Source organism: Heptranchias perlo, chromosome 36 (genome assembly GCF_035084215.1).
Source record: "Heptranchias perlo isolate sHepPer1 chromosome 36, sHepPer1.hap1, whole genome shotgun sequence".
NCBI lineage: Eukaryota > Metazoa > Chordata > Chondrichthyes > Hexanchiformes > Hexanchidae > Heptranchias > Heptranchias perlo.
Window position 1 is genome coordinate 10,770,448 of NC_090360.1, and position 26,615 is coordinate 10,797,062.

Genomic DNA, 26,615 nt, shown 5'->3' on the forward strand with positions numbered 1-26,615 from the left:
CTGGACTGATATGAGTCAGCTATCCCTTTTTGTTCTGCAGTGTATGAGTGAGTCAGCATAGCTAGCACAGTGCGCAAAGAGTAGAGAATGACTGAGTCTGTCATCAAAGCCAATAGATAGCGAACAGAACAAATACTACAGGTTTAGCCTCTTATGTGCACCAAAAAGAACCCCAAAGTTAAATAATATCGCAATCCTGGATACAGAAGATCCATGCAAAAATAACTTCCTTTTGGCAACTTCTGAAGGATGTTATTCAACCCACAACATTGTTTTGAATGACAAATTCTTGTTTCATTAAAACTTTTTTTTTAAAAAGGAACCTGACAAGGTCCCAGTCGAGAAATATCCCGTAACCCTGTAAAGGTCCATTACCGCCATAGCAAAGTGTTTGTCAGGCCATTTTTCCTCTGAGCAATGCAGTCACATACTTCATATGATGACGTAATCTGCTTGATCTCATTGAGATAAAAATAACATGCTGCTCACCTCCCTCTAAATGTGCATGGTCCCCAATAGTAGACTCTTCTAGAGATCTAGGGTCTTTGGGCTTCATTTTTGATACTTGATTGATTTCCACTTCTACAGACCCATCAAAAAAGATGCCCTCACTCTAAATCGCTTTGGATGATGTGCAAAACATTTGTCCCCATTTATTTTTTTGTGCATTTGCTTGGACGTGGAGTTATTTCCTAACTGACACCATCAGTAATATCTGCTGGTCTTTGTGTAACATTTTATGAATGTGGTATACAGGTATCAGATAAGAACGTTAAAGGGAATGTTTGTGTGGGTAGGGCAGGTTTTGGAGATAGCTGATTGCTTTAAAAGCATGTAGATTGAGAAAGAGTGTCTCGGCTTGAAGAATTGAGGAAATTTATAGAAATACAAAGTAAGCTTTGTTGGGAAATTTTTCCTGCCCGTGGTTGGACCATCTCAAAACCATCAAAAAGTTGCAAAAATGTAGCTTTTCTTCATAAGCTCTCATTTCCCTCACCTGCACTGTCAAGGTGGGAGAGGTGATTGGTTACCTGTAGAGCCTGTCCTTGGATAACAAACATGATCACGGTTGTGGAAGGAGAAATTGATTTAGTCGCGGGCATGGCTGTTGGGCATTGGTCTGAAAACATACTGTTTGAAGAGAAATTAAGTGTTGTTGTTGGAGACATATTTAGGTAAACATGTGGCTACTTATATGCATTCTCCTAGCATCTTTCTCTAATTTCTCTCCTATCTCCCCTCATGCCCTCTCTGAGCTCATCTTGACCATGAGACCCGATCTCCCTCGACCCTATTCCCGCTAAACTGCTGACCACCCAACTTCGCTTCCTGACCCCCATGTTAGCTGATATTGTTAACGGTTCCCCTCAAACCTGTCATCATCACACCCCTCCTCAAAAAACCGACCCTTGACCCCTCTGTCCTTGCAAACTACCGTCCCATCTCCAACCTCCCTTTCCTCTCCAAAGCTCTTGAACGTGTTGTCGCTTGCCAAATCTGTAGCCATCTTTCCCGTAACTCCATGTTTGAATCCCTCCAATCAGTTTTCCAACCCTGCCACGGTTCTGAAACGGCCCTTATCAAAGTCACAAATGACATCCTATGTGACTGTGACAATGGTAAACTATCCCTCCTCCTCCTTCTTGACCCTTCTGCAGCCTTTGACACGGTTGACCACACCATCCTCTTCTAATGCCTCTCCTCCGCATCTAGCCGGGTGGGACTGAGCTCGCCTGGTTCCATTCTTCTCTATCCAGTCATATCCAGAGAATCACCCGCAATGACTTCTCTTCCCACTCCTGCACCGTTACCTCTGGAGTCCCCCAAGGATCTATCCTTGGCCCCCTCTCATTTCTCATCTACACGCTGCCCCTGGGCGACATCATCCGAAAACACGATGTCAGATTCCACGTGTACGTAGCGACACTCAGCTCTGCCTCAAGACCAACTCCCTCGACCTCTCCACTGTCTCTCATTTGTCACATTGCTTGTCTGACATCCAGTACTGGATGAGCAAAAATGTCCTCCAACTAAATATTGGCAAGACCGAAGCCATTGTCTTTGGTCCCCACTGCAAACTCCGTTCCACTGACTCCATCCCTCTTCCTGGTCACTGTATGAGGCTGAACCAGACCGTTCGCAACCTTGGCATCCTATTTGACCCTAAGATGAGCTTCTGACTACATATCTGCTCCATCACCAAGACTGCCTACTTCCACCTCCGTGACTCTGTCCCTGCCTCAGCTTATCTGCTGCTGAAACCCTCATCCATGCCATTGTTGTCTCCAGACTGGACTATTCCAATGCTCTCCTGACCGACCTCCCAACTTCCACCCTCCATAAACTTGAGCTCATCCAAAATCCTGCTGCCTGTATCCTAACTTGCACCAAGTCCCGTTCACCCATCACCCTTGTGCTCACCGACCTACATTGGCTCCCGGTCTAGGAATGCCTCGATTTTAAAATTCTCATCCTTGTTTTCGAATCCCTCCATGGCCTTGCCCCCTCCCTATCTCTGTAACCTCCTCCAGCCCTACAACCCTCCGAGATCTCTGCGCTCCTCCAATTCTTGCCTGTTGTGCATTCCCAATTTTAATCACTCCACCGTTGGCAGCTGTGCCTTCAGCTGCCTAGGCCCTCAGCTCTGGAATTTCCTCCCTCTCTACCTCTCTCTCCTGCTTTACGATGCTCCTTAAAACCTACATCTTTGACCAAGCTTTTAGTCACCTGTCCTAATACCCCCTTATGTGACACTGTATCAAATTTTGTTTGATAATGTTCCTGTGAATTGCCTTGGGATGTTTTACTATGTTAAAGGTGCTATATAAATGCAAGTTATTGTTGTTGAATAGCTTCTAATGAACTTCAGGAGATCAAAGAGGATGGAGATCCAAGGCTGCACATTCATCAGGTGACCAAGTGAGCAAATCAGAGACAGGTAACTGGAGGACTGGAGTGGAAGAAGAGTCATATGTCAAGAATGAGCCAATCAGAGATAAGCCTAAGAAATAAGGTTTAAAAAATAGGAAGTTTAAGTGTGACCGAAAAATGTAACAGACAAGAACATGGTGAAAGTAGCAGGAGAGCGAAGTGCTGCAGGAAGTAAGCATTACTCTTGTAGGAAGTGTGCACTGTACGCAAGACGCTCGATATATGATTGATATTAAAAAAACTGCCATTTCACCTCAACAATCCCTCCATTTAATTTAATATAAATTCGTCAATAACATTTCATAAAAATACAATAAAAAACCTATGGTCCGGGAAGTATTTGGGGTACATGTAATATTTTAAAATTGGTTAAATCTGCTGAATGCAGCCCTGTGTGTAATTGGTGGAGTGATACATACTTAAACACAGCACATTTTTTTCTCTCTCCTAAAAGTCATCTTGAATTACCAGAAAGTGACATTTTGAACAGATGTTTGCAGTGTTTATTGCCTTTGTGAAAACTGATTCATGATGAATCATTCATGGCAGGTGAGCTATTGGGTCTTAGCACTCATAAAATAAGAACTGTTAATGTTGGAATAGTTCATGGTGGCCTGGGACCACTAAATGTCAGAAAAGAAATCTAATGTACCATCAGAATGGTGTGGATGAGGCATCAGTTTAGCATGTTCAGTTTAATCAGAAGCCGATTTCTGATCGGAAACTCCTAGTGACTCAGAAAAGACTTTCACACTTTTTCAAAAATGTGCATAGTAACACTTTTTGGATTACGATCTATTTTGAGTATTGTGTGGTATAAATTGTTAAAAGTAGCAGTGTAATGCACAATTTTAACCGAGCAAGATTATTACAGTCGAGATATATTTTCCAGTTTGTGTACAAAGACTTAATGCGCCCGTACTATGTTTCCCTGTGTGCTATTCTTAGACAGATCAATCAGAAAATATAAATTCCTAATTTGGATGTCTCGATGCTTTTGCTTGTGTTTTTTTTCTTTTTGGAGATGGGTGTGGAAGATAGTTTAACAGTGTCTACGTTTACTTTACTATATCTGACTTCTGACTGTATAATTCCCATTTATCCATTTGTGGGATTTGGAATGATATACTAGTTCATCACTGTGCTCCTTTTAAGGGGATGCAGTATGTTGAATGACCTAAACTTACTTTCTTTACTTCTGCGTCAAGAAAAAGAGCCGGGAGTTCCCCTGGACAGCATTCCCTCCTCAACCAACACCACCATAAACAGATTGAACTCATTCATCTCATTACTGTTTGTGGGATCTTGCTTTGTGCAAAATGGTTGCCATTTTGCCGACACAAGAACAGAAATTGCACTTCACTAATTCTCTGTGTGTGGTGTTTTGAGACATTTCTGAGATGCGATGAGCTGCTTTATAAACGCTCGGTTTTCTTTTTATACAAGGCTAATAGGCTGGCAAAAAACAAAATAGTCTGATAAGGAGGACAGGTACAGGGCCAATTACACAGAGCCGACAATAAATAAATGGTTTACTTTATAAACAGTGAAATATGTTTTTCATATGTTTTTAAATACATAATGGATTGTGTCACAGGATGTTGACTGTGAAATGGTAGCTAATTGCAGCTGGATATTATATTTTTGCTAATGCCTTGACGAGCTAAAATGCTCATGGAAAAGTGACTGCTTAATCAGCCTGTAGGTTTTACACTTAATGGGGTAGGTTTTCCTCTTTAGTGCCGGGGTATAAGAGCCTGAGAGGGCGGAAGCCCTCATCGCGAAATCGGGAACAACTTGCTCATGATTTTCCGTCCCTTAAATAAATCCTGAGTAGCTTGTACCCGATTTTAATATGAGAGTATCTGCCCCTCCTCTCTTTTTCCTCCACCCCCCCCCCCAAGCTTTTATGAAAGGAAAATATACCCCAAATAATTAGAGGCCACTTTGCCTGGACAGTCCCCAGTTGATAGTTGTAATTCTTTGTTTTATTAAACTTTTTTTCCCCTCTAGTTTTCTCCCTTGAAGTCACTGACTCTCGCTGGGCTCTATTTCAGGCCTGGCCAATCAGCCTTTGATGACTCACATAGCTGAATCGTAGAAAGTTACGGCACAGAAGGAGGCCATTCGGCCCATCGTGTCTGTGCCAGCCGCAAAAGAGCTATCCAGCTGAATCCCACTTTCCAGCACTTGGTCCGTAGCCCTGTAGGCTACGGCACTTCAAGTGCACATCCAAGTACTTTTAAAATGAGTTGAGGGTTTCTGCCACAGGCAGTGAGTTCCAGACGCCCATCCCTCAGCTCCCCTCTAATCCCTCTACCAATTACGTTAAATCTATGCTCCCTGGTCACTGACCCCTCTGCTAAGGGAAATAAGTCCTCCCTATCCACTCTATCTGGTCCCGTCATAATTTTATATACCTCAATTAAATCTCCCCTCAGCCTCCTTTTGTTCCCAAGAAAACAACCCCAGCCTATCCAATCTTTTCTCATAGCTGAAATTCTCCAGCCCTGGCAACATCCTCATAAATCTCCTCTGTACCCTCTCTAGTGCAATCACATCTTTCCTGCAATGTGGTGACCAGAACTGTACACAGTTTTTTTAACCAATGTTTTATATAGTTCTAGCATAACCTCTGCTTATCTGCTGCTGAAACTCTCATCTATGCCTTTGTTACCTCTAGACTTGACTATTCCAATGCTCTCCTGGCCAGCCTCCTATCTACCTTTTAACCAGTGCCACCAAAAATAAAAATTAACTGGTTATTTGTTCAGTGCTCAGTGTGGGATCTTGCTTTGTACCAAATGGCTATCTATCCCTACTTCAAAGCAATTCATTATGTGAAGCACTTTGAGACTTTACTGTCTTAGATGTGATGAGTTGCTTTGAATACAAATCTTTTTATGGAGCAAACTGTCAAGTGAATCTCAGTTGCCATAATGGCAGCAGTAGTGCAAGATGAGAACTTGAATGTGCAAGCTTAGTAATGTTTTCAGAAATGCTGTATATGTTAGCAGTAATAAATGTTGTGAAGCTTTCTATGAGTGTGTTGCAGGACTGTTTACGTAGGGGGCTAGTGTTGCGGCCTATAATTCACCGCCGTTCAGCTGTTGGCCAATACATGTATGTGGTGTGATGGTAATACAAGTGTTTGACACTGGGTTGTAGCATCTAACATCTTGACAGTGCTTTGAGTGTGACAACAATTTTTAAAATCATTGGACAGGAAGAGCGATTACAATGCATTTTATCACAGAGGTCCTTAGCTCAGTGCTAATTCAGAAGTAAAAGGGTTAGTGGTAAATTGTATGTCTTGTACATGTTATGATATTAATGTCTAATGCTGACTACACACATTGTGCATTGGCCTTCGCCACATGCAAGTTGGGTCAATAAAACAACAAATTTCCTTCTACAAATGTAATTCCTGTCTTTATGAATATTGAAGAGTATGATTATTGTGGGATTTGGAAATAACACTAATGAAATTTTCTAATTTGACTGAGTATATATCTGAAAATATTGATAATTAGAAACTAGATTTTCTCAATAATAGAAAATAACTATTCTAGGAAAGTTGGAGAGTGATAATTATCATGCCCTTAAGATAATTTATACCAACAAGGCCTAATTAATTATTGGTGATTAGAAAATTAATGTTCCCATTTAACTCGAGCGTATAGGTAAGACCATTAATGGGCTATAGGTAGGAAATACAGTGATATACGGTAACATATAGAATGTGCTAGGCCCTGGTAATCAGCTGTGAGTTATCACTCCGTGATTTAAACTTGTAGTGATACATCATTAGTGTGGTGGCCATCAGGAATCCTGGCTGTGTTGGCCGACAGCTGATAAAGACCCAAATTCCCCCCAAACTCCACATTATAAATTGGGGGCTGATGTCAAAGCTGGAATCTCATTGAGCAGGTTTAGGCGATGATTGTAAACTGTGAGACCAAAGCTTGATCCATTTATATAATATCCTTTTTAATGACATTGTTATTTTGTAACTACTCCTGGTAATCATTATTTTCCATAAAATGCATTATTAAAAGCATGCGTTCCTCCCTTTCGTAAGCCTTAATTTATTATATTAACCATACCTGTGATCTTCTGCTTTGTAAACAGAAAAAGTCCCATTAAATACTTGTTGCTTATTGTGACTACATAGAATTACATAGAGTCTACTGCACAGAAACAGGCCGTTTGGCCCAACTGGTCTATGCTGCTGTTTATGCTCCAAACGAGCTTCCTCCCATCCCTCTTCATCTCACCCTATCAACATATCGTTCCATTCCTTTGTCCCTCATGTGCTTATCTAGCTTCCCTTAAATGTATCTTTTGCTATTTCAACTACTCCTTGTGATAGCGAGTTCGACATTCTTACCACTCTTTGGGTAAAGAAGTTTCAATTGTGTCGGTGCCTGTAGTGGTACAAAGCACAGTTCCATCGGCAATGCTGGTGCTTTGGATCGTCTCATTAGTATTCCCAATACATTTTGAATTGAGTCACCGTTAACATGACTCATTGTTCAGACACATCTCAATTGCACTTGTGCCAGAGATTGATGCAAGTTCAGTTTTATACCATCACAAAGGCAGCAAAATCCGATGCTCTACTTCTGCAATACACTTTTAATTTTTTATTCTCACATGAAATTGCCTGCTGAGCTCATAGAATGAAAAAATTAACTGATTTTACAAATTGCTCCCATTTTAAATATTATTCTCAACAATAGTATTTATAAATAAAAGTATGCTGTGCTGTTAGATCGATACCCTGGAGCTTCTGTTGAGGTTCAAAGAGAAATTTGAGTGTTTCATTCTCTTGGATGTTTTTCTTTCATTGTTCATCTTCCTCAGAGGATTAAATATATTGGGGGGAATTCATAGCTGCACAATATCTTGGAGAAGGAGATGCTCAGTGAGTCATAGCCTTTTCTCGTTTCATTATATGGTATTCACTGTCAAAACTGGCACATGAATATTCAAGTGCTTAACGCATCCAGCATTCTTTACCCGGCCTCGTCCTTGTGTCTCTGAATGAACGCACCTCTCTATCTCTCACTCACTCTTCGCATGTCACACACTCCCAACTGTCAAGGTGGGTAGTTGACCTGCTATCAACAATTTACCATCTCTCTCTCTCTCTCTTTCTTTCTCTCTCTCTCTTTCTTTCTCTCTCTCTCTCTCTCTTTCTTTTAGTCTCCTTTCAGATGGGGAAGTGCCTCCTCTGATATGAGGGTAATTGTGGTCATAAATAAAACCCACTGGAAATCCACAAATTTCCCTGGTGCCACTCCTTCACTGCCAACGTAACTTTGCAGAAAATTTGATAATGGCCCCCATTGTGTTAGTGGCCGTACCTTTCCGAGAATGTAGCAGAACTACAACTCCCAGTATCCCCTGTGTACTTTAAAACATACATAGGAACAGGAGTAGGCCATTCAGCACCTCATGCCTGCTCCGCCATTTGATAAGATCATGGCTGATCTGTGATCTAACTCCATATACCCACCTTTGGCCCATATCCTTTAATACCTTTGATTGCCAAAAAGCTATCTATCTCAGATTTAAATTTAGGAATTGAGCTAGTATCAATTGCCGTTTGCGGAAGAGAGTTCCAAACTTCTACCACCCTTTGTGTGTATTTGATAGGAAGGCTATGTATGTCTACATTGGCTCTCGGTCCGGCATTGCCTCAATTCTAAAATTCTCATCTTTATTTTCAAATCCCTCCATGGCCTCGCAACCTTCCTATCTCCGTAACCTCCTCCAGCCCTACAACCCTCCAAGATCTATGTGGTCGTCAAATTCTGGCCTCTTGTGCACCCCTGATTTTAATCACCCCACCATTGGTGGCAGTGCTTTCAGCTGCCTAGGCCCTAAGCTCTGGAATTCCCTTCCTGAACCCCTCTACCTCTCTCTCCTCAGAACTTACCTGCCGCCTGTCTTAATATCTCCTTATGTGGCTCGGTGTCACATTTTGTTTGATAACGCTCCTGCGAGGCGCCCTGGTGTAATAAACTGGATAGTGAAGGATAGAATACTAGAGCCTGGTCTTCAGTTGCTTCCAAGCCTTTATTTACAGATCCACATTACATACACCACACCCTGGATCAGCTCTCTTTTTTACATGGATACAAGAGAGCCCCAATTGATACACACCACCTGAATACAATTAACAATAATTGATATAAATCACATGGATACAATTAACACCTGGGATGTTTTACTACGTTAAAAGTGCCATATAAATGCAAGTTATTGTTGTGTGTCGACCCAAAAAAAGTTGTTCAGATTGTGGGTGCTTCTCCCAATGGCTCCTTGACTTCATCCAGTAAGCAGCTGAGGCATACAGTCTGGGAGGATCTTATATTTAATCGTCAGGATGTGCTGAGTTAGCTGATCTCAGATGAAAATACTGGAATCCATTATTAAGGAAGTGGTAACAGGGTACTTAGAAAACCATGATATGATTAGGCAGAGTCAACATGGTTTTATGAAAGGGAAAATATGTTTGACAAATTTATTAGAGCTTTTTGAGGATGTAACTAGCAGGGTAGATAAAGGGGAGTCGGTGGATGTAGTATATTTGGATTTTCAAAAGGCATTCGATAAGGTGCCACACAAAGGTGGTTACATAAGATTAGGGCTCATGGGGTTGGGGATAATATATTAGCATGGATAGAGTATTGGTTAACGGACAGAAAACGGAGAGTAGGAATAAACGCGTCATTTTCAGGTTGGCAGATTGTAACTAGTGGGGTGCCACAAGTATTGGTGCTTGGGCCTCAGCTATTTACAATCTATATTAATGACTTAGATGAAGGGACCACGTGTAATATATCCAAGTTTGCTGATGATACAAAGCTAGGTGGGAAAGTAAATTGTGAAGAGGTCAGAGTCTGCAAAGGTTAAGTGAGTGGGCAAGAAGGTGGCAGATGGAGTATAATGTGGGGAAATGTGAGTTTATTCACTTTGGTAGGAAGAATAGAAAAACAGAATATTTTTTAAATGGTGAGAAACTATTAAATGTTGGTGTTCAGAGAGATTTTGTGTCCTTGTCCATGAAACACAGAAAGTTAACATGCAGGTGCAGCAGGCGATTAGGAAGGCAAATGTTGGCCTTTATTGCAAGGGGGTTGGAGTGCAAGAGTAAGGAAGTCTAGCTACAATTGTACAGGGCTTTGGTGAGACCATACCTGGAGTACTGCGTATAGTTTTAGTCTCCTTACCTAAGGAAGGATATACTTTAGAGGCGGTGCAACGAATGTTCACTAGATTGATTCCAGGAATGAGAGGGTTGTCCTTTGAGGAGAGATTGAGTAGAATGGGTCTATATTCTCTGGAGTTTGGAAGAATGAGAGGTGATCTCATTGAAATGTATCAAACTCTGAGAGGGCTTGACAGGATAAATGCAGAGAGGCCATTTCCCCTGGCTGGAGAGTCCAGAACTAGGGGGCATAGTCTGAGGATAAAGGATGGGTAAGTTAAGACTGAGATGAGGAGGAATTTCTTCACTCAGAGGGTGGTGAATCTTTGGAATTCTCTGCCCAATATACATGCCGAATTCTCAATCTCAGAACGCGCCCACTACTGTGTGAATTTTTCCATTTCTCACTTGTTGCCACCCTGACAGTGTCAATTTGCGTCACGTTCAGGGTCGTTTTGTGTAATCAACTTGCTCCCAGTAGGAATTGGGCTGAGGCAGTCCAAACTCATTTCACGTGGGACCCTTACTGCTCATCATGGGGAAACCTTCACTATCCCATTAGTCTGGCCTGGATTTGAACCCAGGCCCCAAAGGTAAAAGGACAACATACTGATCCACAGCTCTCCACAGTCCTCCGATCTTCTGTTCATCTTGGGAACTGCGTAATTACAATATAATGTTCCTTGTAGTTACATTTTTGAGAGTAATTTCCAAGCAATTTCTTGACACATTCTCTCTGGATCCAGTGTTATAATTTGCAGAGCCTTAAGCTCGCATAGGTGGATGAAGTAGGGGAGGGGTGCAATTGTCAAGTCTATATTTTGAAATGACAAAAAGGTGACTGGAAATCAGATTGTAGGTAGCAATCAATAGAATACAGTGAAGTAAACACAGCTTGCTCAGTGCTTCCCTTAGTGGGTGGCATACCTGTAAGTTACTGAGAAAATGCTGGATGAATATCTGGTAAGGAACAGGTTCACTGTTATAAGGATGAGTACTTGTCGATGCTCAAATACCCAATGGAGTGTAATCATGCTGAGCTGCTACAGTCATAAAATTATCCTCTAGTGGAAGGCAACTGGTTAGGGGTTCAGTCATGTAGATTCTGGAGTTAGATTGGTGTGCCAGAGATTAGTTGAATTACATAAAGGGGAGTTGGGAGAAGTTTTCAGAACTTTCTCTTGGCATTTCTACCTGTGGTTATTTACCACCCTCAGACTGAATTGAGTAGAGTCCATGATCAAGCGATATGTATGTAGCCCGTGGAGGTAATGGGTGTGATGTACTGAATGACCTTCTCTCACTCCATGTTAATAAGTTAGTGCAGTGTGAACTCAAGAACTATCAGCTCCATCTAATGACTGTAACTAAGTGATAGACAGTAAAGTCTTATGATACCAAAATCTTATTTACGTAACATTTGTCATTGAATGTACCCAATACACTGCACTGGGTATTTGAGCATCTACAAGTACTCATCCTTATAACCGTGAACCTGTTTCTTACCAGACATTCTTGGGGGAATGACATGATCCTCAAACAGGGATTCACTGTTGGTTAGATTGCTTCATTCAGGCCATAGAAATACCTTTTTTTTCTGGTGAGGATAGGGTTATTTTTTGGCACATTTTTTTCACAAACAGCCTGCATTTATATAGCATCCCTCAGGTAAAAGGATGCCTTGGAGTGCTTTACGTGGTATAAGAGATGAAGCCTGAGAGGAAAAATAGGCCTCTTTTGGGAGGAGGGGAGATTGAAGGCACTGTCATTGAGAAAGCTTTTAAGGAGAAATTTTGGAGAGAGGAGGTTAATTTTTGGAAGAGAATTTTGGAGGGGATGATTATAGTGGACGAATCATTAGTGGTGGAATGGGGAACAAGCAGTCACCCATAGTCAGAGGAACTGACTGGACAAGTAGGAATGTATGGCTGAACAAGACCATTGTGATAGTGTGGAGTAAGGCTACGGAAGGATTTGAAGACAAGGATGATGTTGTGAACTCAATTTTCTGGGATTCGGCGATTCAGTGTAGGTTGGCAAAGTTGGGAGACTTTATGCAGCAGAGGACATGGGTTGAAGAGCTCTGGATCAATTGAAGTTTGTGAAAGATAGAAACAGGAACATTAGCGAGGAGAGCATTGGAGAAGTTGGTGCTTGAGGTAATGAAGACATGGATGAGGATTTCAATAGTAGGTAGGCCAGAAGCAGGCAATGTTTCTGAGGTGGAAGTATTGGTCTTCACAGTGGACTAGATGTTGGGTAAGAAATTTAGCTCGGGTTGAACAGGACATCCGAAGTTGCACACCACTGGATTTAGTCTAAAAAGCAACAGAATGTTTATAGATTCAACAGCAGAGCCATGAAGGTCCTGGCAGGAGCAAAAAAGGTGGTTTTGGTTTTGCCAACATTGAACTGAATAAAATTTTGACTCACCCAGGACTTGGTGTCGGACAGGCGTTCGGAGAGAGCGCACTAGCCATTGAGCTGATGGTGGCATCAGGAAGCTGACCGTGCGCTTCTGGACAATTTCACTAACGTAATAGATTCAGACGTGACACCAATTGGTAATCAATGTCTCATTTATTAATAGTGAAATCAAACATGTAAAGTTTGTGGGGAATTCCTTATTTTGTGTGCTTCTTGAACATGGGACAAATAGTCAAGCAAAGAAAGTCACCCTCACTCACGGTAGTTTCGTTAATCAAAAGTAATTATTTAATATTCATACAAGCATTCATGGAGGAAAATCAAACCATACATATGACTTTCCTCTATAAAATCACATTATACACTTAATAATTCGCAACATTATTATGTAATGACTTGACAATTCATATACACATCAGGCAAATCATTAATACATATACAACCTTTAAACCAAGGATTTTGCTTATCGGGCCTGAAGGTTGATCGGCTCTTCAGAACTCGATGTCCTCTTTCTTGCATGATGCTCAACTGCAGTGTGCATTCCTTGTGACTGCCGGGTGGTGAAGAGGAGAGAGGAGAGCACCTGTTCTTCTACCAAAGTTTTTAAAAAAAAAATTTTACCAACAGGACATAGGATTGGGGAGGGTCATTCTTTTTGTCCAATCGCTCCCTGTTGCTATGCTTCATTCATTAACATACATTTGACAGTTTAGGTTTTGATCATGTGACTGGAGACCCTTTGATGTAGAAAAGACCACGTGTTCGAACAATGGGTTGTAAAAGGCTCCTCACATTTCTATGCCTAGACATTCTTAATGGTCCTTGCATCTCCAATTTTGATTGCTTCAATGGCGTCAAATCCATTCCTTATACCATTTGACCATATGCTGGGTGCAACACTGTTTGATGTTTTACAAATTCCAGTTCTTTTGAACAGATTACCAGATAGGAATGAGAGACCGCTGCTTTTTTCACACCTATCGTTGCCTTTCTGATCTGAAGCCTTTGATGAATGTCCTTGTTGCCTTTTCTTACATTACCCCCTGCTGTGTTGAAAAGCTTGTGCTTCTAAACGCCTATGTGTTTTGAAAAACCTGACAACGCTTTAAGCTCAATATTATCCATCTAGCTTATGTGTTTAATAATCTAGATATCTATTCGCAGTACAATGTCGTTGAACACATGCTCCTCCAATGCCATTAGCTTCAGTGAGGGAGAAACAGGATTTCCGAGAACACAGTTTACCACATTACTGTGTTTGCATGTTTTTTGTTTAAAACGGGTACAGTTAACCCTTTCCTTCAAATATCTTTTGTTAAAGGGGTTTTGAACCCCTCAAGGTATCAAATATTTCGACAACAGAGATCCAAACAATATTACCCCGTTTGAACTCTGGGCAGAGGTCGTAATTAAGTTGGCAACGTGGTCATTTCAAGTTTTCCCACTGTGAGGTAATCTTCTGATAGTCAGGTGTTCTTCTGACAACGGTGTCGTCTTCAGACAGCTAAGTGTTCTTTCGGCAGCTGGGTGACCTTCGCTGATTCCTCTGCCCTGAGCTCAAAAGACGTTGGGTTTTATGTCCCCCCTGGCCGAAACCTCATACGATATACGGAACAATGTTCATGAGACCCTTATAGATTAACACAGTTGTTTTTCAAAGAATTCAAAATGGTCAGCTTGTTTTAACATTACTCATTTGGCCACGAGACCCTTGCAAGTTTATTTTGCAAAGAATTCAAGATGGTCAGCTTGTTTGACCGCACTCGTCATGTTCCTAGTCTTATTGCTATCTTTGGATTGTTGTTCCTCTTTTATCACATAGCTGCCTTGTTGCACAATGAGGGTGACAAGGGTCAGTCACTAGTCAAAGGTGAACAGTTTACAATTCAGCAAAATAGGTTCTATTGTAGCCTGCAGAGCATGATGGTTAGTAGTATTAAGAAAAAGATGTCAATGTATCCCTATTTCCAATATTCCCTCACACTAAGGGTTAGCACCTAATAGCAGGGGAACCAAGGATAGAGCGCTGAGGCACATCAGATGTGACCATATGGGCATTAGAGGAGAGACTGTTTTCGGAGCTGTAGTGACTACATTGGAACAGAAACGATTGGAGCCAGGAGAGCAGTGCTGTAAAGATGGATATGGAGGATAGACGTTGGCGGAGAATAAAGTGATGTACAGTGTTGAAAGCGGCATGGAGGCTGAGGAGTATACAGTGAGGCATGGTCCCAGTTACACAGGCTATAACTAGTGACTTTGATTCTCACCATCCCCTGTTTAATATTTATTTAACCACATACCTGAAAAATCCCAATCCACTGAGTAGGAACCAGTCAGGTTTTTCTATCCACCACACCTTCACATGTAAATGGTCTATAAATGGATTATTGTTGTGAGTGCTGGAATTAATGTCACTATTATTCTCATTTAGAGGTCAGCAAGGCTGTTGGGTTTGACCAAATGGATGGGCTAATTCATAGATGAATCAGAGGCTTAACAATCAGGCTCTAAAACTGTGAAACACATCACCTGAAAGAAAAAAGGAGTGGCATTCTTTTCAGGATCATTTCTGTTGTGGTAGAACTAAAGGCATAAATTAAACAAATAGCGGCTTTGCACACCTTTGCTCACTCAATTTAAATGTAGTTGATTCAACATATGTTGACATTTCTGTGTTTTAATTAATTAATGAAGAAATTGAAAGCACTTCTTTCCTACCCCCATTGCATTCCTCTACAAATTCCTATTAAGGGAACATCCCGATAAGCTGGTTATATATTGCCATGTTATTTACTTGACTACAGCTTGTCTGTTGTGAATACCTTAGAGCGTTATTAAAGTACTGTGGGAAGAAAAGGCACTAAATGCCAATAGATTATTTAGCTATGGTTGACTTGCTTTGAATGTGCCAGCCTGTCAACTTTCAAGCTGCACTTCATGGTTTTAAGGAGGCACCGACTTCATGAAAAAGTGAACTTTGGCTTCCCCCACCCCCCACCACACTTGGACAGCAACTCTGTTGACATATATAATGTGGTGTTGTAAATTGTGTTTAAATAAGTCACCGTGTCACAACATCACTGTGACAGAAATGGCACTTGGTTTTCCTGGTTCTGCTCTTTCCCCATAATTTTAATAACAGGTGCTATTAGAATGACGAACTAGGTTTTCACTGGCTTCTGCACTGACAAAAAGGTATGACGCAACCGCTAAGAGTCACAAGCCCAGAGTTGTATTTCTCCCCACCAGCTGAGGTAAAGTGTGTATTTGTTGAAGGTTAACCCATCAGCAAGTAATGGGCACACTTTTCTCATGCAGCTTCCAGCAAGATTTTCCTGCATTTTGCATGAATATCCATGATCCCTTCTCCCAAAAAAAACAAAACCTGATTGTGTTCAATTATTTATAAATTTATATCTTGAAAGCTAAATTTAAAAATATACATTCAAGAATACATTGAGTTTGTTATTCAGTTTTCACCCCTTTCTCCTCCTCCTGAGGGCATTAACTTAAGTGTGGTACTGTTCTACAGGTACCAGCAGTCCAATATCTGTGTGAGGCAGCAAAGTGAATGTCGGCCGTCTAAGCAACTATGGGGGGCACCAAACTAGAGCCCGATCTTCTCCACAACAAATTCGACAAGTACACTTTTTTTCCAGCTGTGTTACTGGATTTCAGTCAAGAACAAGAACTATGGCGGATTTATCCCTTCCCTATCCTCGGGTACTGGAGCCGGTTGTTTTGCCCCTGTTATTACCCCAGCTGAGATTGTGCACTATGCATTGTGCCCAGGATCTTCTGGTCTGCATGACTCCGTCCCCACAATCTGTGCTGCATTGATGTTCATTTACTAAGCCATTGGTGGGGCTGGGCTCATTATTGAGTATCCTTCTGGTGGCTTTTTCTGTTCCGGTTTCTTTTCCAGTAAGGCGGACATAATATCCAAGAAATTCCATTAAGTCACAGACGGTAAGTTTCCATCTCGAGTGTGCAGGTGCAGAGTGGAACCATTGCACCTCCCTGTTGAGCCACCCTGAGCTAATCCTGAACACCTCCCAGAGACTGACCAAAGGAGGGTTCGAGTTAGAAGTCTGGGAGTAACCCACCTTGAGACTCCCCTCCCCCTACTCAGCAGAGCAGTGGCATCTGCTACAGGGAGGCCTAAAGAGGGAAAATAATAAATAGTAAAAGAAAGGGAAAAGTCCACAAAACCGCTCATTTTGAGATACTTGGGTAGAATCACTAAAGAAACCGATGCATTGTTTGAATCACTTCTTAAGAAAGCAATATTTAGACAGCAAAGTATGTTCTGTATTACAGGGTTACATATCGTTTGATGGCTCATTTGTTCGCTGGATAATAATGAACTGGAACGTTATATCCTTATTCCATTGCAGACACTAAGACAGTTTAAATTTACTCACTTTAAATTTAAATGATCCACGAAAAGGCTGATACAATAATTACAGCACTGGAGTGTTATCCTCTGAGCTAGGAAGACTGAGCTCAGATCCAAGTCTTGGCTCTCCCTCGCCCTCAGATTGCTACTGGGATCTGGTTGTGCCAGTTTTGTTCAGCTTGATGATTAGATCCCTGTGCCTTTGCCAGGCCAACCAAAGAGCGCCAGTGATGGTGTCTCTGAAAGGGTTCAGCAAAAACTCCCTCCGTGGAGGAGGATATTGGGGGGATGGGCAAGCTTTGCTTTCATTGCTGTTCATGTGCCAAGGCTTAAAACACACTTTTTACACTGCTGCTTGTTAACCAGTCTGAAAATAGACTAATTAAAATCTGCCTGGTATTACGAGCATCCTTCCATGGGCACTGTAAACACATCACATGTGGTAACCTGAAATCACTTGATGTGGATTTGATGACTCAGATCTAATTAAGTTTGGTTTGATAGACTGGAGTTGAATTTGACCTTGGAGTCCTTTCAATTTTTCTCACAAATAGGCACATAAAAGTAATTGTTAAAATATATAGTTTTGTTTGGGACATTATTCAGAATTGCTGCTACTGACTTTTGCCTGCTTTCCTTGCCTCACACCCCAGTTGTAGTATTGTACAATACTAGTTTGTAGTATTCCAGACTACAAACTTCTAGATGGGGGTTCCACACCGTTCGTCAAGAAGCAGGAAAGGAAGAACTTGCATTTTTTAGTGCATTTCACGACCTGTGGTCGTCCTAAAGCGCTTTGCAGCCAATGAAGCACTTTTTGCGGTGTCGTCATTGTTGTAATGGACATTCGCATTGATTCCATTAGTGTTTTTAATTGTATGTAGGGTCAAACAAAATTAACTTCTAACTCAAATTTATTTAAATAGTCAAGGAAATCCATCCACTGTATTCATTTAGCTGACTAAACTCACTTAATCTAATACCCTGTCTACGCTGCTGATTGGAGACTGAAGCGGACTTGACAACTTTTTACAAATTTGTCCTCCAGTCATGTTGCTGTGTCTGATACTGGCACATCACCACACACTTAACATTGCCATTTGTGAATTCCTAATTTTGCATTTAGTTGTCTACAGAGCCAGCAATTGAAACTAAGCATGTCTGATGAATGTTACAAATTAAATACTAAATAATTACTTTGCCTCAGTTTTCACAGAGGAGATGGATACTGGGATTATGGGTGTGGAAAAGTTAGTGGAGGCTATTAATAGTTTTTTTAAAAAAAGACACTCAGTACCAATGAAGTTACCAAACTTAAGGAAGACAAATCACTGAATATTCTGAGGGAAACTAGAGAACCAATAGCAGGGGCTCTGACTATTTTTTTCCAAAATTCTGTGCAATGGAAAGTTTGTGCCAGACGACTGGAGGGTGGAAAATGTCACTCCCTTCTTTGAAGTGACGGATAAGACAAGAAATTGCAGCCCAAATAGACTTTCTTCGATTGGTGGTAGACTACAACCATCCATAATATGGGATAATATTACTAGGCACTTGGGGAAAGGTCAGTTAATCAGGGTCAGGTGCATAGATTTTTAAAAGACAGATTGTATTTGACCAAGCTTATTGAATTGTTCGAAGGAATAATGGAGAGGAAAGACAAAGGAAATGGAATAGATGTGGCTTATATCGATTTTCAAAAAAATATTTGATCAGATAGCATAAAAGGCACTTCTGTCTAAGATAATGGCACATGGAATTAAGGGAAATGTGTACACATGGTTGCAAGGTAGTTGAAGGACAGAAAGCAAAGGGGAGATGGAAGTTTCTCATAAGAAGTGTTCTGTTGGGTCTGTGTTGGGCTTCTCTTATTTCCTATATACAACTAAATGATTTGGACTTGAGAATTAAGGGAGCAATATCAAAATTGGCTGATTGAGTGGGGGAGGGGTATGGCAAATTGTAATGAGAATTGTGAAAGACTACAGGAGGACATAGAATAGTAGAATGGGCAGGTGCAGTTCAATGTAGGGAAACGTGAAGTAATACATTTTGCATGTAGGAGTAGAGGAAGTAAATACATCTTAAATAGAGTAGAGAAGCAGAGGGATATTGGTGAGCAGATACACCTATTGTTGAATGTAGCAGCACAAGTCGATAAGGCCATAAAATAGGTAAACCGAATCCTTTTTTTTAATCTAGAGATATAGAATGGAAAATCAAGGAGGTAATGTTAAATGTGCAAGTCTTTAGTTGGGTTACAGTTGGAGTACTGTATGAGGTTTTGGGCTCTGAAGTATCGGAAGGATAGAAAAGTAATGGAAAAAGGTGCAGTGCAGATTCACCAGGATGTTACCTGGGAGGAGGGGTTACAATTATGAAGAGGGACTTGAGAAGCTCGGACGCTTTTTTTTACTCAACCCGAGAAGGTTAAGGGGTTCACTGATACTGATCTTTGAGATTATGAAGGATAGACTGTTTCGCTGGTTGGTAATGGGGGGTAAATTAAAGATGAGGTTAGAACATTTCATTTGTTTTACACAGGGTGGTTAGAATGTGGAATTCTTTGCCAAAAACTATTGTTGAAATAGAGTCCTTTTAAATTAGATAGTTGCTTGAAAAAGAAGAAAGTGGTATGGGGATTGAGCAGGACAGAGTGCGGGGGAAAAAATTGCACAAACTTGATGGGCCAAATGGCCTGTTTCTGTCTTGTAACATTCTATGAAACCGACAATGAGGAAGCATCACTGGACATAGGTAAAGAGGCCAAATTTCTCATTGAAATCTCATGTGCATATGGTTGAACCAATGTATTTGAAGTCTCTGGCCCACTTATGCAGATGGAATCTGACTGCCTCATTTATAGTGGCAAACGGCAGATAAACTAGCGAGAGTAATTGGCCGATTCAGCTCGCATTTTTAGTCACTATAAATATTGTCAACTGAGAGAACTTGGAACAGCTGAGCCTGGCCTTTGCGCCTAGGTTTTGTTCTATTCTGAATTTCGTAAATACAGAGTTCCCTCCAGTAAAGATGTTGGCAGGCTCCAAACACCAACACATTGCAGTGAATCAATATGGCCACCTGCCTGCCTTTTACCCCTTTCTTCAGTCCTGGCTGTAGTTGATTCAGTCTCAACAACCTTGTAAGTTGTTCCTAAAAGAAACCATTTAGGTGAAAAGAAATCTTAGAAAACCGCAGCAGTAACAGCATTTAGCAAGAATACAATATGTTGACGGAAGCAGTTTAAAATTTATTTTTCGTGTTCTTGTGCTTTTTAAGCATCTGTTACAAGTAGTACTTAAGAGATACAAGATGTCAGGTAGCTGGCATTGGGATCACTTGACGAGCACTGGGACAGAAGTAGGAGGGCAGCAGAGAGGAAGATAAGTGGTCATTTGAGATTTTATTTTTGCCAGCAGCATGATCTTTTCCCCCCATGGTATAATCGGCCTAGAATCATCAACAGGATTGTCTCCTGAATGTTGTTGTGATTTGGCTCTTTTCCAAACTTGCAGCTGTTCCACAGTGAAATACGCTGCTCAAACACTGCAAATGAGTTTACTCTGCTCTTGATGCAGAATAAAAACACAAACTCAACATCTGTGCAAATAGCCTGCTTAAATTGCTGCTGGTTTTCTGTGGGTCTAACTACCCAACTACTTATTTTTATGAACATTGGTTATGTTCTCATCAAGTCAATAATTTTAGCTTCTTGGACCTGAGTAGGTCACATCTCAATCAGTAAGCAGGAAAAATGGTCACTATTGATTCACATACTCTTATTCATGGAATCATACAGTGCAGCAGGAGGCCATTTGGCCCATCATGCCTGTGCTGGCTCTTTGAGGAGCTATCTAATTAGTCCCACTCCCTGCAACTTTGTCCTTTTTAAGTATATATCCAATTCCTTTTTGAAAGTTCCGATCGAACCTGCTCCCACCACCCTGTCAGGCAGTGCCTTCCAGACCATGACAACTCGCTGCGTTAAAAAGAAATTATCCTCATCTCCCTTCTGGTTCTTTTGGTAAACTGAGCCTCCTCCCACCCTACTTCATCTAACCCTATCAGCATATCCTATTAGGTCTGAATATCCAAGCTAAGCCCAATTTGCATCTTGTGTATAATTACAACTTTCCCAATCATTTAATTCATATTTAGATGTAACTTTGCTGCACTAACATTTCTTTGCCTTGATTTCCATCATGCATTGAAGTAATGTGAGCTTCTTTAAATGTGCTTATTTAACCCTAGAATATGTGTGTGAGTGGCTGCTTAATGCTGTCTAACCCTATAAGTTTCATATTTTCTTTCAGGTGTATTAAGTAATGAGATCTGCGGGATAAAATAAAAATAGTCTTTGCACACATATGCTTTTAGAACAATAACATGCAGCTCAATTTTATTTATGGTTTAATTGATTGAGATTTTCCTGGCTCAGACACAAGAAATCCCAATTACATCAGGTGCACAAGTAAGAGAGATCCAGCTGAGGAGAGGTGTTTGTGTGCTGAATCAGGAGTCACCCAAGAGCACGTTATACCTCCTTATTCAGCTCTCTTATAGACCAGGTAGACCAGGACGGCCGTTATAATGCAGACACTAAAGTTTTGTTCATTTAAAGTTGCATACCTTCCCAAATTAACCTGATTTTTTTTTGGATCTTTTAGTTTAAAAAGTAAATATCTGCTCAGTTGGCCAGAGCACTGTAAGGGACTACAGATCAGCAGTTGAACCTGAGACACTCCTGTTGTGCATGTGCCAGTACCACACCTCTGTCTCCATTGGATTTACCCATTGAATCATCAAAGGGAGTAACTGTATTCTTTCAATCAATGCCCAAGATTTATATCTTGGGAATTTCAGCTAAGCTACACAACCTCTTCTTTTATGTGGAGATCAAATAATTATTGTACACTGGCTTCAGAAAGCATATTTAATACTTAAACCAGCCCCTCTGTTCCTCCCCTCCCTCTTATTAAGAAGGATATATTCCAGGCAGTTGCAATAGTTTTTTGTTGCCTCGAATGGCCATCATGCGAGATCAGGAAATTCTGCCCTCCTACAGTGTGGCGTGTCTCTAGCTGTGAATATTAAACTTACTGATGTCAGGGCTGGTGTGAATTCTCCAGGCTGCTGTGATGCTGCTATTCAGCACAGGTGCCTGGAGATTCGGGGTTGAGACTCCTTTCCAAACACCAGACAATCAGTTAGGCCATTTCAAAGCAATTATATGTAACGTATGTTGAGAAACAGACGTTGCTAGATCTGCACCCCTTGGATTTTACAACATCTTTGTCGTTTTACTTTTAAAATCTGCGAAAATAGTTTCACAGGCCCCAATATTTGCGGGGGGCGGGAGAGGGGATTTTGTCGTGGCTGGGAAACCCAAGAAATGCGGGTAATGTGGAGTTCTTGCTAAATTTAACGGCAGAACCTTATATGAATTTTTTTTCAACATTTACTGGCCAGCAGCCAGATTGAGAGGTTGTTTGGCGGGAAGGTCTGCGCTGGAAGACCACAACCGAGGAGGGAGGGAGGGAGGGAAGGAGAGAACGCCGGTTGGGGGCAGATCGCAGGGTGCATCGGATTGCGGGTCGGCCTGGAGATCTGGGTGGTGTGGGGGAGTTTGGTGGATCGCGGGAATGGAGGCCAATCGCAGCAGTTTTTCTTTGCGGGGGGGGGCCTGTGGGAAGTACTCCTGCCCCTCCTGGACCCTAAGCAGTGCTGGAAAGGCGCTTATCTGCTGGATCCAGCCATTCTCTCCTCCCTTCAGCTGTCGGGTTTCCTCACAGAAACCTAACCCACAGCCGTTAAATGTAAAAGACTGTTAAAATCTGAGGCACGCAGCCTCGTTAACATATTTAAATAACTGAACCGCCTCTCGAGAGCAGGTTACTCGCTCGCCCCCCTCCCACAACCCACCTCCGTTAAAACCGGAAGTGGCTGCATTCAAGGTGGGTTGGGGACAGGTTTCAGATTTTTGAAATTTTAACCTCCCCCCCCCCCCCTCCCCCACTGTCCCCCTGTCGTTGGAGGGGGGTGGGGTTTAAAATTCCCCCATAGAGTCCACAGCACAGCAACAGGCCATTCAGCCTGACTGGTCCATGCCGTCATTCATGCTCCACACGAGCTTCCACCCACCCCTCTTCATCTAATCCACCCACCCCTCTTCATCTCACTCTATTAGCATATCCTTCTATTCCTTTCTCCCTGATGTGCTTATCTAGCTTCCTCTTAAATGCATCTGTGCTATTCGCCTCAACTACTCCTTGTGGTAGTTCTTACCACTCTCCTGGGTAAAGAAGTTTCTCCTGAATTCCCTATTGAATGTATTAGTGACTATCTTATATTTATGACCTCTTGGCAGAAATTGGATCAGCTAATATGCGTTTTAGGACTGAATTTGTGCTCTTTGATATCGATCACTGATTGCAGTCACTGATTAAACTCGGGGAGAAAGGACGTCAGATTTGTTTGAAATGAAGCGCATCTAATTCTCATGACTGTGCACAAAGAATAGGTTCCATTTTGAACAATTCATTTCACATCCTGTTTGAGAAGGACAGTTCCGTGAAGATATAAATGAAACTGGAGGGAAACATCCAGTAGCTGCACCCTGCTACCCATGTAGGATTGGATTTAGAGGAGAAATCTCAACAACTGTAGGTATAAAATTGGGTTCTTCTAACGCACACATTTTAATTCACTTCTAAATTTTAATGCTATTTTTACAGCTGTTTTTGCAATGACACAACCAATATTGAATTCCATCAAATGTCACCTCTGAACATTTTTACATATTCTATAGACTTTTTCTGCTCTAGGACATGCAAATAATATACATTTTGAACCATGTCTGCAGTGGCTGAATAACTTGCAAAAAACATCTTGAAATAAGTTGAGAATTACAAAGTTCCGTATAATTTAAAGCACAGAAACAGGCCATTCGGCCCAACTGGTCCATCTCAGTGTTTATGCTCCAGACGAGTCTCCTCCCTCACCTAATCCTATCAGCATATCCCTCTATTCATTTCTCCCTCATGTACTTATTTAGCTTCCCCTTAAATGCATCTGTGCTATTCGCCTCAATTACTCCATGTGGTAGCGAGTTCCACATTTTATCCACTCTCTGGGTAAAGAAGTTACTATTTACAAAAGAAGCAGTGTCCCTCTTGAATACCAAATATTGCCAGTTGATGAGGATGGTAAAGGATGAATCAGTCTATCTTGAAAGTTTTACGTTTGTAAGTATGTAGCATTGTCGTCTTCGATAATTGGGAGTGCCTCCAGAGTTGCTGATTGGTCAATACTAACCATGTGATCAAGTGGTCAGCTTGGACTAATCACATCCCTCACAATCAATTCCGCAAGAACAAATAAAGCAGCCTTTTTATTATTTTTGCTCTTTTTTTTATACCCGACTCTCCCATTCTTAAATTAATTACTTTGTTTATTACATTTATTTTTAACTTTTAAAAATTTTTAGTTGTATTTAGCTTCCTCACTTTTTAGAGTTTTGTTTCTCTTGAGTAGCGAAGTCCTGATCAGCTCTGCTTCCCCATTCTATCCAACCCAGATCTCACCTCCCTTCTGAGAGTGAGGGTCCTCCTCTGCTCAGTTACTCTCCTGTCTCCTATCTGAATTTCTTCTCCCATCCCAAGTGTGTTGAAGGTCCTAGCCTACTCAACCTCTCTCCTCTCCCAACCTAAATCTCCTCTCCTTCCAAATACAATTGCATGCTAAGTTAGCGACCTGCTCAGCCCCTCTGCTCTTCCTGACTCAATCCTCCCCCCTTCTTTTCTAAGCAGGACTGCAGCCGAGACCCTGCCCTGCTCTGCCTCTCTGCTCTTCCTGACTCAATCCTCCCCCCTTCTTTTCTAAGCAGGACTGCAGCCGAGACCCTGCCCTGCTCAGCCTCTCTCCTTTTGCTAGGCTGACTCGACACATCTCTTCCTTCCCCTTTTGAGGGCCTATGCGGAATGGGGGCTGTGACAGGAAACATGGAAGAGTGAATTTAAATAGTAAATAGAACAAATTGATTTATAAAAAGATATGAAGTCAATCGAGGAAAAAGTAGATTCCAAAGACATAAAGTAAATTGAAAAAATAAATATAGAAAATGAGAGAATTGAACAAAGTATGACAGGCGACTTCTGTTCATGTTATGTTGTCTTGCGAATGTTGAATGCATCACCAGTTGGGTTACTGTAGGTGTGGGTGTTGTAATATTTTTTAGTTCATAAGTTAACATAACATACCTGGGGTTAAATATGTTATAAGGACTTCAATGCAACTGTACAGGGCCTAATTCCTTTCATTAGGAAAGCCTATAAAGTTGGATTGAAATCCTTACAGCTAATGTTATTTTCATATTTAAAATATCTGTAACCCTTTCAGGAGAAGTTAATTTTGGCTTGAAAGGTAGGATTGCAGAGGCTCCAAAATACTGTAAAACGCCCCAAATAAGCAATGTTTTCTTGGGCAGGGGGAGGCATGGCCCAACCCCTGCTAGAAAATAAAGCCTTAAGCGCATATATCTTTCATAATTTCAAAATCTACCACAACTGTAAACTGCACTTTTGTGTACATCAGTTTTTTTTGCCTGCAATAAAAGTGGTGAAATGTTGGATGTGCGTGCAGCTAAATTATGATCAGCTTGTGTTCTGGGCAGTAGGAATCTCGCCAGTTACTTTACACTGTGACATGGCCCGGACAAAAAATGAAAACCATGCATTGAAAATCCAAATTAATTGAACTCGTGTGTGGTGACATCACTAAAAGAGCGACATCGTTCACTTGTGCTGATGCAGTGACAGGAGAGGCAAAATTGATGGTGTTCCAAGGCTTCTAAACTGGGCAATGATTCTTTTGGATACAGAGTCAATGAGACCTCTCTGCTTGGACTGACTGAGTGAGAGAAGCAGGTGGAGGGTGGAAAGCTGAGAGGGGTTGATTAACGGGTGGATATTATACAGCGGCCAAAAACTGCAATGAGAAACAAGAGAATGACTAAGAGAGAGCAAATGATGATTTGTAAAAAAAACTCACGAGTTAAATTAATTTTAAATTTCCCTGACATAAAGAAGCTGTATATAAGTTTTTATTTTCCATTTGTAACTAAAGAATTGGTTCATTAGTAACTCGGAAGACACACTTTAATTTCATTTGAGTGACACTCCAGATGTACAATTGTTATATTTTAGTTCAGTTACAGGTAAGAGTGAATAAACAATGATTGACCCTGACTAATTTCATTGATGTGGCACTTACATTTTGTAAAACTTCCCCCCCCCCACCCCCCCCCCCCAGGTATTAATGGGTTTCAGCCTGAAATTGCTGATTATTTGTTGAAGTGGAGAGCATGTTTTCTACTATATTTTGATTTTCAATTATTTATCATTGCAAGCAAGACTGCAATTATCTCGGCTTCAGACGGTTTCTTGTGGTTTTCCTTTGTTCCCAAATGTAGAAAGAAAGCTGGAGAAAACCAAAAGACACTTAATAACTCCCCTGTGGGTCAATTAGAAACCTCAGTGCAGTTCTAATCTTTGAATGCACCGTTGTGCAGAAACACGTTCAAGTGTTTAAACTTATTTCTTCCTCTTATTTTTCCTTCTGTTCTCTATAATGACG

General features: G+C 41.3%; 1 protein-coding gene across 5 annotated transcripts in view; it reads left to right on the forward strand.

Annotated features, from left to right (window-relative positions):
- kcnma1a (potassium large conductance calcium-activated channel, subfamily M, alpha member 1a) overlaps positions 1-26,615 on the forward strand; it is a 692,064-nt gene that overhangs the window by 7,611 nt on the left and 657,838 nt on the right. The gene's annotated exons all lie outside the window — the stretch shown is intronic.